This window comes from Alligator sinensis, unplaced genomic scaffold (assembly GCF_000455745.1).
Source record: "Alligator sinensis unplaced genomic scaffold, ASM45574v1 scaffold915_1, whole genome shotgun sequence".
NCBI classification, from domain to species: domain Eukaryota; kingdom Metazoa; phylum Chordata; order Crocodylia; family Alligatoridae; genus Alligator; species Alligator sinensis.
In genome coordinates, this window is record NW_005842597.1 from 516,341 (window position 1) to 537,531 (window position 21,191).

At 44.0% G+C, this 21,191-nt stretch overlaps 1 protein-coding gene across 1 annotated transcript in view; it reads right to left on the reverse strand.

Annotated features, from left to right (window-relative positions):
- The window catches only part of RELN (reelin), a 479,029-nt gene that overhangs the window by 456,466 nt on the left and 1,372 nt on the right, over positions 1-21,191 (reverse strand). The window contains exon 2 of the mRNA XM_025214714.1: positions 11,111-11,221. The gene's annotated coding sequence lies outside the window, so the exon portion shown is untranslated. The remainder of the gene's footprint in view (positions 1-11,110; positions 11,222-21,191) is intronic.

Here is a 21,191-nt window from a genome sequence, read left to right on the forward strand (position 1 = left end):
CAACCTGCACTATACCCACATCACACACTGCCCCTCTCTTCCCAGACTTGAGGAAAAAAGGCTGTCAGCCCAATCTCCAAAATACTCTGCTCTTCTGGAAAGTCTGATCTAGGTCTACCTATAGCCCCTACACACAGTGGGGAAAAGGGTGAGCGACAGCTCTTTGTAACATCTTTCCCCATTTGCAAACTCACCAAGAGTTGGACACAATACAGCCTTTAGCCTCTACAATGTGTCCACACCAGTGTGGTTGTGTGGTATGTGGTGCAGCAGACACGTCTATATGACGCCACATACGACATGTTCATCTATTCTCTGTGCTGCAAGGGAGCAGTGTGGAGAGTTTTTCTGACCCCTGGATATCCAAGGGTCAAAAAACCCACTGGAAAAAAAAGCAGTGGTGCACACAGCAGTAGCATGTGCCACCCAAAGCCAGAGCCTGGCCGCCCCGCCCGGAGCCGCACTCCAGTGGTGACTAGGCTCTGTGCAGCAAGAGTGATGCAGCTGCAGCCCCAGGTAAGGCTGCTGGGACCAGCTCAGTGCTGGCCCCAGGGTCCCCCAACCCATCCGGAGTAACCTGCCCCACAGCAGAGCATGTGTGGCACAGGCATTCCCCAGGGACAACTAGTGGTAGCACAAGGTGCACTGCCACAAGTTGTCCCTGGGGAACCAAATGTCCATACATCTGAACATGGCCTCAGGGTCCAAGTTAGTGTTTCAGATTTCTCCCTCTTTGGCCTTGTATTTAAACATGAACCTAACTAAAAGAGCCTAACTAAAGCCTGTCTCAGTCATGTAAACCAACTACTAAGAAACCATATAAAGCTAAAACTAAGTTAAAAATTCACTACCAAATGATGTTAATTTGCCAACACAGTTATGCAGAAGAGAGATTCCCTTCAGATACTGAGCTACATGACGTACAAGAAATATGGAAAGGAAAAATAATTTTCTATGGGATACTGAATCACACCCAATCTAATTTTGGACAGTAGTCCTACCCTCATTGTCTCCAAATTTCTTCAGCAGTTTAAATGGAATAATAATTTCTACTTTTATAATGGACTTTCAAATCCTTCTATATACCATTATTATTTATTTAATAGAAAATAGTTATTTTGTTGGTTCTGTACTTATTAAAAATGCCAGTGTCACACTAGTTTGTAACCGATTCATGCAATTCATAATTTTACCTGAACCAGAAAATATTTTATACCACATTATAAAAGCCAGTATTTTCCATTGCTGTTTGCAAATAAGAAAGCCAAGTGTACCACATAATATTTTAAAATAATTTGTCATAGGTGAATGACAAGCAGAAGCATATCTACGAGAGAGCTGGGAAGCATCAAAAAGAATCCACAAAGGGGGTGTCTACATGTTCATTATGTGCCAGTTACTGGGCATTAAGTTTAGAACTTGAATAACCAAGTACTAAATCAATGTGCAGTAACTTGAACTACTAGGTAGTAGCACCAGTGTATGGGTTTTTTCAGACACCGTGCAGTAGTTTAATACTACTGCACAGTAGTGTATTAGTGTGTGTTTTGCCCGGCACACTACTGCAGCGTTATTAAACTACTGCGCAGCTAGCATCTCATGTAGACATACCCTGGGTGATTCAGTTTGACTGCTAGGTCAAACAAAACCTTTAATTTTCACAAGCTTGGCTCCATCCTGTCAAACTGGACTATCTTGTGCAGTAAGAGACTTTCAGATTCTCCACACACTGGGCTTCTTATCATTATAGAGGGATAATTCTGTAATCCTTTCCTTTAACTGCAGAAATTACACTGGACATCCTGGTTTCCTAGTATTTAGCTTTTGGATAAGCTCCCATGCATAACCAGCCTTAAGGAAAATAGTACACTGGGCAAATGTGTATTTTGGTGCCTTCCCTGACTTCAGAAATTTGAAATTAAAGCTGTTGGCTCAAAAAAATTTTATAATTTATTTTTAAAAATACAAAAAAGTAAATGACACAAAATTCAATTCAATTCAATTCAATTCAATTCAATGTTATTCAAATAATAAACTATATGTCATAAAAATAACATTATAGCTCATACAAATAAACTAAACATTGAATTAAACATTAAGCTAATAAATCATAATAACATTTCATCCCCAGTGATGGTCCTAATTCCTACTACTATCTCTTCCCTTCCCTCTTAAAATTATGATGCTCTAATTGCTTATGTGCATATTTGCTCACTACACTCTTTAGCCTCATAGTTACTTGTCTCCCTACCCTGCCCAGGACTAACCTGGCTAGGCTAAATCAGTTTGTAACCCAGACAGACATCCCAGAAATGCAGGGACATCCCTTGGTTTCTAGCCTGAGCCACTGCTAAAGCAGCCCTCTTGGAGCTGAGGAGGGCGTGGCCAGGCCCCCACAGGATGCTCTTATTATTCCCCTCACCACAAGCTGCCCAGGAGGGTATGTTTATCACCCCTAACTCAGTGTTTATCAACTCATTAAGAAAACAAACCTCTCCACATTAACTAATGGAGCTCTTCTTAAACAGCTCTTCCAAGGAAGGACATTAAGCTACCTGTTGATTAGCTTCAAAAAGCCTGCTTGCCTTTCCTCTACCACAGCACAAACCATAGCCAGAATGTGGTTTGCTATCTAATGCTGAGGTGTCTGTGTAAGGCAGAGGGGAGTGGGGAATAATCCCTGCTTAGCAGGGAGAAGCCAGGCAGACACACTGTGCTTGTAAGTCTCTGCTGGAGCTCCAGCCAGGGAGCAGAGAGGAGGGGTCAGCACTGCCGTGGAGCAGAGAGCCCCGCCCAGCCCAGAGAGTACGCTGGGATGCTGGGGGTGTCTGGTTTATCTTAAACCAGCAAGGGGGCTGGGACAGACATTGCATAAACCGGTTTGAGCCAAATCAGTTAAATCTGATACTACATTCAACCAGGTTTATCTCAACTGGTTTCATCCATTTTCAAACTGGTTTATGTGCACTGAACATCTGTTCTGTTACAGGGGTAATGTGTGGGCTAGGGACAGACATTACACATAAACCAATTTACGTGATCAGAAACTGGTTTAAAAACCAGGAATGTCTGTCTGGTTATAACCAGGAATGTCTGTCTGGTTATAAAACATGCAATTTATGCACGCAATTATATAAAAGTTACAAGACTATAATGGTAATGTTAATAATGTGCATTGTAACAGAGGCTGTTGCATCTTCCCAACATTCTTAGATTACTAAAAAAGAGCTGTTTAAGTTTCCCCTGAAAATGTGCCTGAATATGCAAGTGTTACTGATATTAGTTGCATTTTGCACCCATGCACTTGTATGCTGTTACGCAATTAGCTGGATCAAATATATGCGTATATTGTAGGCACTGCTTCTGCACATGTGTGTAGAAGTTTAGCTCCAACTGGTCATTTACAGAAACAAGGGTCATTTCAATTTCCTTAAGAGTGGCAGAGAAAGTAACTTTTCCAGAAGGAGAACATCAGGGTAAACATACAATGGAACACGTTAAGTTAAAGGTCACAAAACACCCAGTGACAAAAACCAGAAGCTTAAGCCCCCTCTACACAAGCAGGTCAAGGTATAATGGTATCTAATGCACAATCCACACATGCATGCCTCCTGCCATGCCACACATGCATGGCAGGTGGCATGACTGTGGGATACATATTAAATGTTATTGCTTTTTATTGCCAGTGCAAGGGGAGCCCCATTCCAAGCTCCTCCTGCACCAGCAAGAAGCAAGCTCCCCACAGCTGGAAGCCCCCAAAGCCCTGGGGTTTCACATGCTCCATGGCTCTAGGGATTATCGCTGCCTTGATCCCCAGGACCCCAGGGTTTCATGTACCCCCAAGCTCTAGGGATCATGGCTGCATCAATCTCCAGGGCTCAGGGGTTTCATGCTGGGCACAGTGCACCCCTTTGGCTGGGATCCCTGTGAGCGGATAGGGCTCCCAGCCTCAGCGGATACCCTGCTACATCTGCAAATTAAAGCTTGATAGGAAACAGCTATTAAGTTAGTACACATGTTCAATGTCTAACTTTACAGCTGGTTGGAGCTTATTATTGTGTGAAAAGTACTTTGCATATGTAGCTGATTTTAAGGTAATGGTGCAATTAACCAGGTAATTGTGCAATATCTGTAATGTGTAGAGGGGGCCTTAGCCAGCAATTTCAACACCGTAGGCAAAGATGCTGCCAAGTGCTATACAGCAGGGTAGGAGGCTGGGGGACCAATGCTGAATGCCACACAATGGGGGATGCTATTTTTCTTTGGCTGTCATTCGGGCACCCCTCTAAAGCAGTGCTCCACTCACCTCACCCTAGTTATGCTACCACCAAATATCTGTTTGTTCTGATTTGTTCAGCATGATCATGGTTAGAATTGACAGTAGACTGCAAACCAAATGGTCTTCTTACAAGACTCTTGAATAAATATTGAGTATTTGTGTAACGTACAGTATACAGAGAGAAAAGAAACCAAAATAAAGAGGAGGAAGAATAAAACAAAGTCATGCAAACAGGATCTAACAGTAGGGGGTATCTTCCAAATCTATAAATCCAGCTTTATAAATTACAATATCTCCATGGTGTTTACCTTACTTCTTGCAGAACCTAATTTATGTGAAATTACTTCCAAGTGATAAACTACAAAAAATGGTGACTATAAATTACTTGCACACATTGTCAGTAGGATTTCTGGATTTCATCTGACTCTCTCATCATCTGTGTTTTAATATTGTGTTCAATGGAAAGACTATCACCATGATAAGAGGGGAAAATATTCAAGCATTTACTAAAATTATAAGTTTTCCCATGGACCAAAATTAATCAGAAGGACCTTAGAAAATGTAGGTAAAATTTGTTAGTCATCCTCACTTTTACAGAGTCCATCTAGTTAGTGTTTGAATTAGAGAACCAGTGGCAGAAATAGGACCTGCTTCCTACCTGCATGAACCTTGTCTTTAGCTTGCCTAACACTTTACATTAGAAAAGCCATGCAACCTTTTCCCTGAGAATCACATGTTCCCTGTTTAGTGCAGACCTTTAAACAATTAGCCATGAGAACCCTCCAGCTAAAGGAGTATCTTTCTTTTTTGTCTCATGAAATTCTGCTGATTCTTTGATGAAATATAAGGTGTTAAAATCACCTTTTACTTTCTTCCACTTCTTACACATATCTGAGGGCACAGGTGTGTTAGCAGCAAAATTTGCAGCATCTCCTGATGGACATTTACCTAGCACCTATGAGGCTGCATCTCCTGCTCTAGCTGGGCTTACCCCTGCACACTCATCTATGCATACCCAAGTATGACGATTTCTGTGTCAGTCTCTTCCTAGCCTGGGTCAAGATGACCATACCAAGTATTACAAGGTGGAAGCTGAATGGCAGTTGCTCTGTCACTGTGGGGGCTAGGGTCACTCCTTCATGTCTTCATAACAAGGCAAAATGCCTTTAGGTGATTTTAGGCTTATTCAGATTAGAAAGGAGATGCTTGAGTGGGAATTTCCAATAGGTACACACTTTCCACTTTTGAAACAAGTAACAGTCATCATATAGACAGCAGCCTCATTGGCGGCATGATGCTGTTTCATCCCCAGACCAAGTCTGTACTGTGCACTGAATGAAGGACTCCTATGGAAAAATTAGTCTGTGTACATTGTGAGGAAGATAGTGTCGCAGGAAAGAGAGCTGGGCTCCCCTCAGCCATAGCCTCAGTGTCCCATTTTCATGATTCAAAGATTCATAGATATTAGGATCAGAAGGGTCCTCAGTAGGTCATCGAGTCCAACCCCCTGCCCTGGGCAGGAAAGAGCGCTGGGGTCAGATGACCCCAGCTAGGTGCTTTTCTAGTCTCCTCTTGAAGACCTCCAGGGTAGGGCAGAGCACCTTCCCCCTTGGAAGCCCATTCCAGATTCTGGTAACCCTTACCATAAAGTTCTTTCTAATGTCCAACCTAAATCTGGTCTCTGTCAATTTTAGGCTATTGTTCCTAGTCACTTCAGGGGGTGCCCTAGTAAATAGAGCATCTCCTATTCCCTGCTGCCCTCCCTGATGAATTTATAGGCAGCCACAAGATCACCTCTCAGCCTTCTCTTACGAAGGCTGAAGAGATCTAGGTCCCTCAGTCTTTCCTTGTAGGGCCTTGCCTGCAGGCCTCTGACCATACAAGTGGCCTCCTCTGAACCCTCTCAAGATTCTCCGTATCCCTCTTAAAGTCTGGTACCCAAAACTGGACACAGTACTCCAACTGTGGCCTGACCAATGCTGCATAGAAGGGAAGCATCACCTCCCTGGACCTGTCCATCAGGCATCTGCTAATGCATGATAAAGTGGGGTTAGCCTTGTTGATCAGTTTATCACATTGATGACCCATGTTCATCTTGGAGTCAACTATGACTACAAAATCCCTTTCCACTGCTGTGCTGCTGAGGTCATCCCCCAGCCTGTATGTTGGTGGTTCTTTTTGCCCAGGTGCAGCACTTTGTACTTGTCTTTGTTGAACTGCATCCTATTTCATTCTGCCCATTTTTCCAACCTGTCCAGATCCACCTGGATCTGTTCCCTACCCTCTGGTGTGTCAACTTTGCTCCATAATTTGGTATCAACTGTGAACTTGGACAGGGTGCTCTTCACACCCTCGTCCAAGTCACTGATGAAGACACTGAATAGCACTGGTCCAAGGACCAAGCCTTGCAGGACTCCACTGCCCACATCTTTCCAGGCCAATATCAACCTGTCCACCACAACTCTCTGGGTGTGACCCCTAAGCCAATTTGCCACCCACCTGACTGTGTAATCACCTACATCAGCACCTGCCAGTTTATTTATGAGAACAGAATGGCATACTGTATTGAAGGCCTTCTTAAAGTCTAGGTAGACGACATCTACCTCAACTCCTGCATCTAAGCATTTCTTTGTCATAAAAAGAAACAAGGTTATTCAGACAGGATCTACCTGCAATGAATCCGTGCTGATTTACTTTCAGCATTATTTCCCTTGCTGGGCTCCTACAAATGTGATCCTGGATAGAGGTGAGACTAACTGGCCTATAGTTTCCCAGTTCTGCCCTCCCCCCCTTCTTGAAAATAGGGACCACCTTGGCCCTTTTCCAGTCCTCTGGGACCTGACCAGAGCACCATGAGTGCTTGAACAGCCGTGCCAGTGGCTCTGCTATGACACTGGCCAATTCCTTCAGCACCCATGGATGAAGTTCATCTGGGCCCGCTGATTTGAACACATCCAGCCCCTCCAAGTGCCCCTTCACTAAGTCTGAGCTAACAGTTGGTGGGCTGGTGTCCCTCCTGTGTCTATCTATGATCCAGTTGGGAGATTTGTCTTGGTCTGTGTCTAGGAATACAGATGCAAAGAACTCACTGAAGAGCTCAGCTTTGTCCCCCCTCTGTCAACAATTGCCTTAGTTTATCCTGTAGGCATCCTATGCTACCCTGCATCTTCCTTTTGCTCCCTATATACCTGACAAAAGACTTTTTGTTGTCCTCAATTTTTGTCATCAGCCTAAGTTCTAATCTTGCTTTGGCCTTCCTAACTGATTCCCTCTAAGTGCGAGCCAGGGAGGTATACTCCTCCTTGGTAGCTACCCACTGTTTCCACAGCCTGCATTCTTCTTTCTTTGCCCTTAATTTTTCCTGGACTTCCCTGTTGAGCCAAAAGGGCTTCTTGGCCCCTTTGTCCCCTTTTATGTGCAATGGGATTGTCTCCTTCTGCACCCATAGGATTGCTCCCTTGAGAAACGACCACCCTTCCTGGACCCCCAGTTCACCAATGCTCTTCAGGTTTAACACCTCACTAACTAATCCCCTGAGCACATCGAAATTGGCCTTTCTGAAGTCTAGCACTTCAGCCCTGCTGGTTAGTTTACCCACCCTTCGCCAGATACTGAATTCAATTGATGGTCACTATCCCCTAAGTTACCTTGTACCTGCAGATTCCCCACCAGGTCATCCCCTGTAACTAACACCAAGTCCAGCTAGGCATTTCCCCTAGTGGGATCATATACCTCCTGTGCTAGGTGGAGGTCCCGTATGCAGGTTAAGAACCTCTGTGAGCAGTTAGATTTGGCTGACTGCTCCTGCCAGCAGATGTCAGGGTAGTTTAGGTCACCCGTGACAACCATATCTCTTGACCATACAGCTCTGAGAGCTGTCTGGAGAATTCCAGGTCTAGCTCATCCTCCTCGTGTGGAGGTCTATAGTAGACCCCCACTACCAAGTCCCTTTCCCCCCGACCCCCTTGTATCCTGACCCACCGTGCCTCAGTTTGGCACCTCTGATCCCAACTTGATTATAGAGGATGTATATTGTATATTGTTCCTTAACATAGAGAGCAACACCCCTCCTCCCTTTTTTTCTCCACTATCCCTCAATGCCTACTGCCCAATCATGAGTAGGGTCCCACCAGGTTTCAGTTAGTCCAACCAGTGATCTAGATGGACAGTGGCTCCTCCTACTTAGAGAGGGTGTGGGACAGGGTAAAGATAGCAGAACTAGGCTTCCTCTTTAATTTTTTCCCTCAGACTCTGAACCAGCAGCCCATCCTTTTTTCTACAACAAGGGCATCAAGCCCACCCTTTCCATGATGCACACGTGGCAGGGGTGCAGGTGGCTGTGGCAGTCTCAAGGTCTCCAGTGTGGCTTTGTATCTTGGATTCCAGTGGCACGCCCTACCCCTACTTGCCCTAGCCCCAAATTTCAAGACCCTTTACAACCTCCATGCGCCACACAACATGGCTCCATGGGCTGGATCCAGCCCTCAGGCCATAGCTATCTCTGGTCAGAAGGTAACAAGAGGCAAGGACCCCCTCATATCTGTGGGCTGAGATGAAATGGAGACAGAGCCCTGTCAGGATAACTCTGGGCCCACAGTACACCTATGTGCTCAGCACATGACACAAGCAGCTCATCCCTCCTCTAACCATTTATGATAGTGTTAAGGTGCAGGGTCAGTACACAGTGGAGAGAAGTTGTTCAAGATGGATATAATATTTTTGCCTTAAAAGCAGGAAATAACTTAAAAGTTACATTAAAGAGAATACCATTTAGGGTTTAAAATAAAGCACTTGAAGATCAAAAAGCACTGGGATCATGCTTACCTCTGCAACCTTAATTCTGTCCCATTGTATGTATACATTTTAGTACTGTCTTTAATATTATACGGTTACATGCCATTTCTTCCAACAGAACCTCTTGCTTTACTTATGACAGGCTAGGATGTTATGTCTTATGTTGTGTCAGAACTGACTGTGTTACTAATTTACTAACAGGTTAGACCAGGGGCAGGCAATTATTTGGGCCTGTGGGCCGCATAGGCAGTTCTGGGGAGCTGTTGCAGGCCAGACAGAACCTCCTCCACCCCCCCAAAGCAGCCCAGAGCCCATGTGGTCTGTGACTCTTCCCCGCCACCACCACCACCATGCCCTGTGGCAGGGGGTCAGTCTAGATGATCTGATCAGGTCCCTCCTGACCCTAGCTACTATGAAACTATGAAACCAGTGCCCAGCAGCAGCTGAGTGCACAGCCTCAATCCTTCCCCTGGCCTATCCTTCACTCGGACTTGCCCTGGCCAGAGCAGACCAGTTCCAGGAACCTGTGTGCACAGCCCCAACCCCGGCCTGCCCCATGCCTGCTGTGGACTGCCTCCCCACACTGAGCAGTGGCAGCAGCAGTGGTAGCTGAGCAGAAGCTGCTGGTAGGCATGAGGGAAAAGCAACCCCTCCGCCTCACTGCTGCTGGGCCTTTCTTTGCTGCAGCTACCCAGAGCCCGTGCCAGGGATGGCCTGTGGCTCCTCTCTACTGCCATCACCCCCACCTCTGGGCCACCTAGCAGGGCAGCAGTGGCAATGGAGAGGAGCCTCAGGGCAGCCTGGGTATGGGCTCTTGGCAACTGCACCAAGAAGGGCCCAGCAGCAGTAAGTGGGATGGGCCACTTTTCGCCTACACCTAGCAGCAGCTTCTGCCCAGCTGCCGCCACTGCTGCCACTGTTTAGTGTGGGCGGCGGGTCCACAGCAGGCATGGGATGGGCTGGGGTCAGGACTATCCATGTGGATTCTTGCTGATCTGGAGCAGGTCTGCTCCAGCTGGGGTGAGTCCAGAGCGGGCACGGGATGGGCCAGGGTTGGGGCTGTGCACACAAGTCCCTGCCAGTACCATGGGGCTGAGGCCAGTGGTGGTGGCAGCCAAGAGGACCTGCCACTGCCTGTGCTGCCTAGAAATGCAGTCCAGCTGCAGAGCTGCCCCAGCCACACTGCAAGCCTGGGGGCGGCAGCACACGCCTTAGGCTGGATGGTATCTGGGCCAGGCAGGACTGAGGGGCCCGCTGCAGGATGAACAAAGTCCCTCTGTAGGCAGGATCCAGTCCGCAGGCCATATTTTGCCCACCACTGGGTTAGATTATGGATTTGTATAGGATAGTTTGGATAGGGATGTTCCTGCCTCAGTAAGGGGGTTGGACTGGATGACCTACTAAGGTCCCTTCTAGCACAGCTTCTGTGATGCATTCAGTCTGTAGGATGGATACACATGCTTTTCCTGTTGTAGGCAACTATCAATCTAACTTTTCCTAACTTTGTCTTTCCAGCCTCTGCAACATACATTTAACATGCATGTTTGATACATGATCTATGTATTCCTGTGTTACACATGTGGTTACAAAACTGTCAGAGAGATTTCATTTCCTCTCTAGAGGAACTCAGTTTCTACAAGTAGACTGTATCCAGTAAGGTTTCCTGCACTCTTAACAGTGTCAAGTATGTGAGAATCTGGTTTCTTCTTTGCTATGCTTGTAGGTATTGGTCTCTTGTGAAATACATGCAGTTTTGTGCAGAGCTGTGCTTTTGGAACAGATACTTTCCAGTTACCAGCTATAGGATAGAGTATAACTGGTTTTGCTGATTACTTTACAGTTTAAGGACCTGATCTAAAGCTCATGGAAGTCATTGACTCCTTTGGATAGTGTCCCAATTACTCAAAATAATGCATTTAAAATAAATTATGCTCTTGTTAATATCCCTTCCCAGCTAAGTGTTTGTTACCTTGGGTTGCAAAATATCTTGAATCAGATCCAATATAATTCTAGATTTATTAATTACATGCTGCTTACCAAATCCAAAAGCGCTAGAACCACCAATACTTTGGGAAGCCTGAACACTGGTAGATGTGTAGAGTCCTGTTACCAGTAAGCCATCAAAGTAGGTACTTGTTGAAATGGTGACTGAAAAAGAAAAAAAAAAGGAAAATAATGTAATAACTTCTGAACAATATGCTGGATTCTATACTCAAACTCTACAGACAGGATTCTGACACCCCTCATTACACTGACTGCAAACTTCACTCCACCCGAAGTAAGTGGAGATTCTCTTAGAGCAGAGTACTTTGGATAAAGAAGGGTAGCAGCCTTCTGCTCCAAGACCAAATAATGAATTTCAGTTCTGTGCAAAGGAAGAATCCTGAAATACCTCAAAGAGAATACACTGGTGACCATAAATTTGTTTGCAAAACTAATATATGTAAAATCAACTTTGCTCAATCTAATCATCTGTCTGATTTTAGTTTTTACTTTTGTATTTTTTCCAGGGTTTATATAACGAAAAATGAGTCTGTATGATTTTTTACTCGTAAATTAATCAGAAATCATTTGTCATTAATAATCTGTAGCATGAAGCAGACAAATTGTGCATTACAACACAATTTAAAATTAATATAAAAAGGTTAACCTCCTCTCCATCTGCCTGATATATTTTCTTACTTAAAAACAATAACTAAAAACCGTATTCTACTGTAAATTAAATGTACTTTTTTGGGGGGTGGGAATCAAATATTATTGTCACTTGAACTCGTCTCTCAAAACCCTATAGTAAGTGGCATAAGTAATAAATCAAGGTTTATAGCGTTGCTCTCCATGGATTTCAAATGAGCGCTACATGCCAACTGTAATAACCATTTAATACTTTAATGTGCAAGTCATGTGACATAGGTTATCACAGAACAAATGTATTGAAATAATTAATTGGATACCATTTTGGAAATACATTCAGACATATTATTAAAATGATCATTTCCTTAACACTTAATTTTTAACTTAAATACACACAGACGGAAACACAAACACACATGCACATGCATTACAAAATCACCAACATTCACAGTTTTTGCAGGATTTATTTTGTAAATAGTTATTCTCAAATGTTTGCTTTGGTGTCTTATCAGATTGTTTATCCATTTATACAGGAAAGTCTGCACAGCATCTGCTTGAGTGGTTCTAACTTGGAAAGACTGGACTTATTTCATAATAGCTTTTCTTCCTCCTATATAAATGCAATGTACATCATATGCTGTCTGCCTGGAAGGACTTCCCTGATCCTAAAACACCAGGTAACCCCCTTCACCCTTTTATAGTCTATTGTTGAATTCCATTTTTCTTGACATTCTGCCAACCACTTGCTCACACAGCTACACTTTAAAAAAAATGGAACACACATTTTAAAACATTCACAAATAAATACGTAAATAAATAAATAAAACAAGCAACTAAATAACATGATACTACGTTAATTCCTTTTTCATTTCCCCTCTCTTCCTAACACCTTCCTTTCATGCCCTGCTTACTTTTGTTGTAATCAACATTGTAAGGTCATTTTATCCCAATTTTTGCATACCATTTTGCATGCCTACAGCGTATATATATGCATCAACCCACTGTACACACACACACACACACACACACACACACACACACGGAAAAGCTCTCATGTCCCAAACCTAGAGAAAGATGCAATATGCAGTCTCACTGACTTCAGTGGGATGATGCATTTTTTGATGTAACACTAGGGTGGCCATTGGTCTTGTTTTTAAACCCTTTGTCCGCTGTCTATTTCTAAATGAGGAATAGACTGCAAAAAGTCCTGTTTTCCAGTTCATTGATGGAAATACATGTCAATCATTTGTCCTCATGATTCTATTGGCTGTGCCTAGAGGTAGGGTGCTGCACAGCCAGGAGAAGCAGGGTTCTCAGCCAGCCAGAGAGGGAGGGAGTTAGCCTTTTTTGCTAGCCCCGCCACTTGCTGCTGATTGGTCAAGGGGACTAGTGGTTCCCCTGCCTCCTCACCAAAGGGATGTCCTGTATTCTGCGGATGTCAGTGGCCACCCTATGTAACACACAGACTTTAGAGTGACCAGTCAAGCCTTCCTCCTCCTCCTCCTCACTTTGCACCCCGTCCTTTTTTTTTTAAGGTATAGAAATCAACACTGGACTGATTAAAATCTCCTCCCCAAAACGGCTTTGTCACTCTATGCTTTCTTTCTCCCACTGGAAATATTATGTGCTGAGGAGAGATTAACTGAAGCACCCATAAAGCACTAGTTCATTTTTCTACCCCATCACCATCTAAATAAGAACATTTCTAAGACATATATCAATGCAACAAATCTATTCTAGCTGCATCTTCAACAGTCATTCAGTGGTTACGCTTGGAAACATACAGATCCAAGTGATTTTTTTCTTCTTTTTTTTAATATGTTCATGTAAAATGCATGTAGACAATGACAGAGTTAATGTTTTTTAACTAACGAAGTAACTTTGTTTGAACTCCTTTTTAACTCAAGGAGTAACATTCAATATATTTACCTCATTGTTGAATAATTTATATTGTAATTACCACCATTTCCAACAGGAGGAAAAACAGGAGATTGACAGCTCTACTCTCCATTTTGGATTTTGTATTATCAGAACACATGCATTGTCAAACAAACAGAAAACAAAGGTGATCAGACGTCTATAAAATATTTTGGGGCAAAACAATGAATGCTTTCTACTTTTGATTTTGACGCATTAAAATACAGAGCTTATTCTTTCTTTTGTATTCTTTATGCTGGAAAAAAGACAAATGCATGCTGAAAAATATGCTTGAATGTCATTCTAAAGACAAGAAAAACAGTAGGTGAAAAGCACTGATAGAGTATGGGCACAGGGCCAGTATTATGCTGCCATTTTGTTTCACTGTTGGATATCACCTTATTCTTTATTGAATAGGATATAATGTAATTTCCTGCTGTGAGCAGGTGACCAATCTCTCTCTGAAAAGGAAGGGATATTTTACAATGTCTATATTTGATTTTGGACATATTTGTGTGATCACCAATCCCCAGTTTTCATGAACAAGTAATAGGTCAATTTTTATTGTTGAAAAATATCCAACACAGTATGGCTTCCTCATTAAGTCTGCTGGAAACTGAAGAATGCCTTTAGCATATTTTTATAATGGAGCACTAGGTTGTTATTATACATGTGTCATACATTTCTGAATAATTTCAGAGTGAGTTCAGCAAGAAAAAAAATAACTGTGACATTATCAGATATCATTTTTTGTATATTTTCTCCTTATTCAACAGGGAAAACATCAAGTGGTTCATGTAAAATGAACGAAATATTAACTTTTAATAAGTATAGTATATAATTAACAAGCATGAAAGAAAAAGCTATGATACTATATAGCCAAACAGGCAGGGTCATGGCTTTGTATCCGAACTTTGCTTATTATAGGCTATATATTCCTTTTCTTGCTCCAGAAGAGCAGTAAAAAACATTCCTTCTAGATTCAATTATCTTTGCATACTGGATAGCTCCTTATGCTCTCAGCATGGAAAGTGGAAATTAAGGTGAAGGCCTACCTGAAGGGAGTGGCCTCAACCTTGCAGGTGGCAGCTCTGTGACCACCGCAATTATGTTTTGAGAGACTGTGGGTGACCTGGTAGGGAAATCCCTATATTCTCAACTCCCAAAGCATCTGTCCTCATGGGATGACCAGGGAGGAATATTCCTCTCAATTCCCTAGCCACATTAGTGAGAAAAGCCAAGGACATACTCTTGGGGAGTTGGGATCCACTGGGCTGCTTTTGAAAGCTGTGCTAAAGGCATCAATCCAGCTGAGAAGTGGGATGCCACCACATACTGTCACTGAGAGTACTGGCAGGCTTCCAGAAGCCAGTGACAGACTGCCCAGTAGGGAATCATCAGTGGCTAGGGTGGGATTCTGAGTCGACTGTCTGTTTACAGACAAATTGCCAGGAGAATGACAGGAATCACATGAGAAAGCCACTGAGATCAGGAAGCTGAAAGGCAAGCATGTCAGATGCCCATATAGTGTGCCTCCAGCCATTCTGAAGTAGATTAGCAACAGAAACTGAGAACAGAATACATCTTTTCCTGAAGTTTGACATGGGCACACTAGAAGAAATGCTACAAAAGAATATGATAGGACAATAACATCCTGCCAAGTTTATAGGCAGATCTGGTAACTTCCCATAAGAAATCTGATTTTCAGTTTCTTATAACTTAGCCAAGCTTAAACTATTCCTGAGAGAACCATGGGATGGGATTGGCAGAAATTTCCCATGCCAGCTACCCATTTCAAGTTGAATTTTTCTGAAAAATTTCAGTCAAAAATGTTTTAGCCTTTTTCAAAAATGAATTGAGTGAAAAATATGTTGCTTTGCTCACCCTAAATTCTATCAATCTTACTTCTGAGTTTCTTTAGCACCTCTGGACTTTAAACAAGGATTTGGAATTGAGCAGTGTATGGCTTTTGTGTCAAAAAGACACCTTGTGCTGTCCCACAAATTTGGGTAAGTTATAAGCCTATGAAAAATTGTAGTTAGACTTAAGCAACTAAAAATCTCTGAAGATCCCATCTTTGTGTAGCATGCCTGAGATTCCCACAGCTTTCAGTGCTGCCCAGTTAAGTTTGCTGGAACACAATCAATTAAATGTAATTCCACCTAAATATGCAGCTTTGTTGAAGCTGGAATTATTCTTGGAGATGTGTCATTCTCAGTGACATTTTAATTTTCTTTGATTCTCTGCTTCCATAGTCCTCTCAGGAAAGGGCACTCCCAGGCATGTCCTACCCACCCACTCCCACTTGCACATACCAAACCCTGAAATATGGCAGTGGGGTGTCCATTAAATCCACTCAAGCACTCCATAAACAAAGGGCTTGAGAGAGCAGCCATGTGGCACACCTCCAAAGCAGCTTCACTGCTTTATTTCCAGCTCTCTGCAAAGCTGACATCAGCAGCACACCAGCCAAGGCCCAGCCAGAAGGGCAGGAGGAACCAGGAGGATCTAACTGCAGAACAGGGAATGTGTGCACTGTGACAGGCTCAGGACTCATTGCTGCGTTGGCATCCGCATGCCCAGCCTGAGGGTAAGCTGGTCAACACCATGCAGCCAGAAGGAGTTCCACCAGTTGGTCCAGTGCCAGAAGGCTCCGGGCTTAAAGGAAGCCCAGAAGCAGAGCCAGGGGAGATAGAAGAGGGAGCACTGGCAGCGGAGCTGGACGCTCTCCCCGTGGCCAGAAGGGACCCAGCATTTCTGTTTGGGACCAGCACACCTGAAGGGACAGCACATGCCCGTAGCATCACTGGGGCACTTGAGCAGCACCTGCATATGCAACCCATAGCCACAGGGAGCTGGTAGCTCTCCCTGGGCCTAAAATCCCCAGCAGAAGTCTGAATCACCCAGACAGCCCCTAGGTACTGCAGCAGACACCAGCCAGATTGCTGCAGCTGGCAGGTTGAGTGGCCAAAACCCAATACTGCTCCCCAGCACCTGTGATGACCCTCACAGGAGCATGCAGGTCAGCTGGGACTAGGAGAGGGTGGCCCAGTGGGCACTGCCAAAGCCTCCTGAGGGGAGAACCCAGCATGGGACCCTACTAGCACCACACACCCCTGTCGAGCATTCATGGAGCCAGAGCCCCAGCAGGGGACTTGCAGGACCGTGAGCAGTGTGTGGGTGCAGAGGGATGTACCTTACAACATTATAGCACTGGGCTGGGTGGAATTCAGTCCAGGAAGCATGCCCAGCAAAGGCACATCCTTGACTTAGGAATCTGTGGAGGAAGGGTGTGCCGTGCACCAACATATGCCACACACTGAAGGAAAATGCTTGGCATGGGGCATTGTTGCCCTTCCCACTGCACCATCCCAGCTATTTTAGTTGTATTATCACTACACCGTAATTTTCACAAACCTACAGGGCTGCAGCCAGACTTCCTGTATCCATCCTCATCACTGGCCCTCAACACAGGAGGAGAAAGCCCTCCTGTGCTCATCACCACATCTGAGCATCCTCAAGGCTGGTCCAAAATACCCAAGTAGAAAGGGGTGGGATGTAGAAGAGAAGCCCCACAGAAGATGTGTCAGCAAAGTCACCCAGGGTCGTAGGGGAACCACTAAACACCACCTCCAGAGGTAAAGACCTGACACTTAACCTGCTGAGAAAAATGCTAGAGTTTTCTATGATTGGGCTTTATGACAGCAGTTTTCAGAGGTAATTTGGTGCCTCCAAAAAAAACTTCAATTGATGCTGGTAGCTGTCACCTCTCAAAAGGAAGTCAGGTTAACAGGAAATGCCACAAAAAAGCAGATGCCTAAAATGAGCCTATATCCGGGAACAGCAGCAGCACTCAAGAGACAAACCAGATTTTTAAACTTTATTTTACTTATTGGCATCTCAAGGACTTTATTGCTGCAGTTGGGAGTTCATTTCATTTATATTTCCAGTGCAATTTGATGAACAGATAAGATGTGTCCTTAATTCTTCTTTAGAAGAAGTCTTCACATTCTAAAGTGTAGATGTATATTGGGTAGCATTCAAAAATGCTGATGAGTCAATTAATCTGACCATAAAGGCAGAAAAATAGCTAGGAAGAAGCCAGAGATGACTTTGACTATGACAATTATTTTAGGAGGCTGCCAGCGCTATCAGCCCTCACTTGAAGTCTGTTGATTTTCTGCAATTGGTAAGCAGGAACCACTCACCCCTGGAACTCATTTCAGAGTAGAAAAATTTATTGAGTAATCAAGGCAAATTATAATTTGATCAGCTCTATGCAGCATTTTACTGGACCAATCCCTTACCACGTCTGCTCCTGGTGGTCTAGATTATAATTTAGAGAATGTACTGTAGTCACATCTTACTTTTTAATTGTCTCTCATTCCAGAGCAGAACAAAGCTACTGCAATCCTTTGTCAGCAACAGATTATTTCTCCTTCTACATCAGCTCATTTCCAGCATACTGAAAGCTTTGCCTGATCTCCATCCCTGTACATTCATTCCCTTTTATTCCACCCAAAAGAGAAGTAGCAACCTTCTATTATAGCACTGTCCCACTCTCCCTTAGTAGCTCCTAACCCCTATTTTCTCCCTTTTCAGACCCTACCCTATTCCACCCACTTCAAGTGCAGACAGAAGTGCAGCTCCCCATTGTAACTGAAAATGCTTTGCAGGAAGCGCTCTAAGTTACAACGATCCCCTGGACCAAACAGAAGTTCACTATTGATTCCAGGGGGGAAGACACTGTTGTCTGTGCACCTGCATCTAGTTTCTCCTACCAAAAGCCCCTCCTCCCTGCCAGTTCCCTGCCAGTCCAAGCTGTTTTCAGAATGAGAGGCAGGGAAAGGCAGCAAACAGAGTTTATTCTATGGGTTCTCCAGCTGGTACTGGAGGGTGGGATGGGTGAATTGCCCCACCCTCCAGCAGGGGCTGAAAAAACCCCAGACCAAACTCCCTCCACTCCCTTTCCCCCCTCGTATTCTGAAAACAGTGACATACTGGCAGGCAGCACAGACACAAGTTACAGAAGACACTCTGTTTACAAACATCTTCATCTGAACCCACCACTCTTCATCTGAATTCACCACTCATCTGGTATAATGTAGGCCACTCTGACAGAATTAATTCACAGATCACGAAGTCATTTGAAAGGACTTTTTATTAGAGAAAAGGGACGTGTCCAGACGAGCATGGAGGTGCTGTATGCAGGGCTCCAGATCTGTTTTTAATGCTGCACACTGCACATGCCACAAGTGCAGGCATTCTCCACACTGCTAATTTGCAGCACAGGGGAGTTTTTTGACATCGGGAGATCCCAGAGTCAAAAACCCCCACACCTTAAAAAAGCAGGGCAGTGTACATGGCTGCAGTGTGCACTGCCAGAAACGAGAGCCTGGCCAGGTGAAGCCATGGACTGGCTGCCAGCCAGGCTCTATACTGCAGATTGCTGCAGCTGCAGCCCCCAGAGGCCCTCGGAACCCAGGTAAGGCTGTTGGGGCCAGTGCAGGTACTGGCTTCAGCCTCCCCTACCCCACCCAGGGCAACAGGCAGCAGCCCAGAGCATGAGCACACAGGCCGTTCCCGGGAACAAGCAGCAGTGGCACATGTTGTATCACTGCTGTTTGTCCCTGGGGAAATGCATGTTCCTGCTCCTTGGGAAGCGCCCAAGGATATGAAAAATGAAACATGAGTGGGTTCAAGTATGAAGTAATCAAGGCTATATATAGCCTTATATACTGTTTATACAAATTGTATAGCTCTCAATGCCCAAGTTGTACATTCATATACCATGGAGTAAATAGGAACTATGCTCATGACAAATAGGATCACTTCAGACTGAAATCTCTTGCAAAAAATGGGACATTTCTACATCAGAACTAGAGTAACTATCTTTCAGACTGTTCAAGGTTCAAGATCAAAACCAGAATGTTAGTAAATTGCAATATTGCATAATGTAGCATATGCTTCAGTGATATTCCCCATCATATTAGTGGTTTGCCTTAATACACCACAATTGCAGAAGAAACCATCAAAAAAATCACATTCAAAGAGAGAACAATCTTAAGTACTAATAATTTGTTCCTTTCTGCAGATCTCACCTCATCTCTATTCTTGTAGATAAAAACCCTAAATGTATGAGTGATACAGACCATATTTCCAATAATTCTTTTCTTTCTTTCCTTACTCAACAAGAATGTCAAAGGAAGGGTATGCACGAGTAAATATTTTTTGTTAGGTGCAATTTGTGTCTTAGTATGATATCCTAGTGCATGTAAATTCTCTACATATGTAGGAAAAAACAAGTATTAAAAGATTTAAAATTATAGTGAATGAGGTACAATGTATGTGATCCAGATCCCAATGATTTTAATTAGGAGCCCTTCCTTTGACTTCAATGGGCTTTGGACCAGAACTTCTTGTTCTGTCCTGGAAGTGTGAAACATATTCTCTTTTAGTTGAAATTATATGGCACATGAAGTTCCAAGTGCACCTGTGACGCACAATATCTGTGAATCTCTAATAGAAGGTTCCAAGCAATCCAAGAGAATGTAATGCCACAGACAGTACAGCAAACTATGCTCCAGGACTGTCCAGATAGTAAGAAACAACTGCAATAGAAAGCTATCCCACCTGCCAACTGAGGAAGTGGCTGTTTCTGCAAGTCTAGAATTTGTTCAAAGGGAATGAGCAGTCATACTCAAAGAATTAAAAGTTGACAGCATGACAGGTATAAACCTTTCACGGTAGGAAATGGAGGTATGGCTGGGACCAGTTAGAGAATGTATACGCTGCCCAGGCATAAATGCCCAATATAGAGTATATATAAAATCAGAACAGCATATGCGGAGATAATAAATGACAGGAGACTCTTCAGCCTCATAAAATTCTAACCTGACCCTGAGAAAGAGTTGGAGGAGACCTGTTCACTTTTAATTACAACATTACTGTCATAATCTATGACAGTAGAATATTTGAAAGCCCGTGGCGCACAGGCCAAGTCCCGGAGGACTGGAAAAGGGCCAACGTGGTCCCCATTTTCAAAAAGGGGAGGAAGGAGGACCTGGGCAACTATAGGCCAGTCAGTCTCACCTCCATCCTTGGCAAAGTCTTTGAAAAAATTATCAAGGCTCACATTTGTGAGAGCCTGGCAGGAAAAATTATGCTGAGAGGAAACCAGCACGGGTTCGTGGCAGGCAGATCGTGCCTGACCAATCTAGTTTCTTTTTATGACCAGGTTACGAAACGCCTGGACACAGGAGGAGGGGTGGATGTTGTATACTTAGACTTCAGGAAGGCCTTTGATACGGTATCCCACCCCATACTGGTGAACAAGTTAAGAGGCTGTGACTTGGATGACTACACAGTCCGGTGGGTGGCGAATTGGCTGGAGGGTCGCACCCAGAGAGTCATGGTGGATGGGTCGGTTTCGACCTGGAAGGGTGTGGGAAGTGGGGTCCCACAGGGTTCGGTCCTTGGACCGATACTCTTTAATGTCTTCATCAGTGACTTGGACGAGGGAGTGAAATGTACTCTGTCCAAGTTTGCAGATGACAAAGCTATGGGGAGA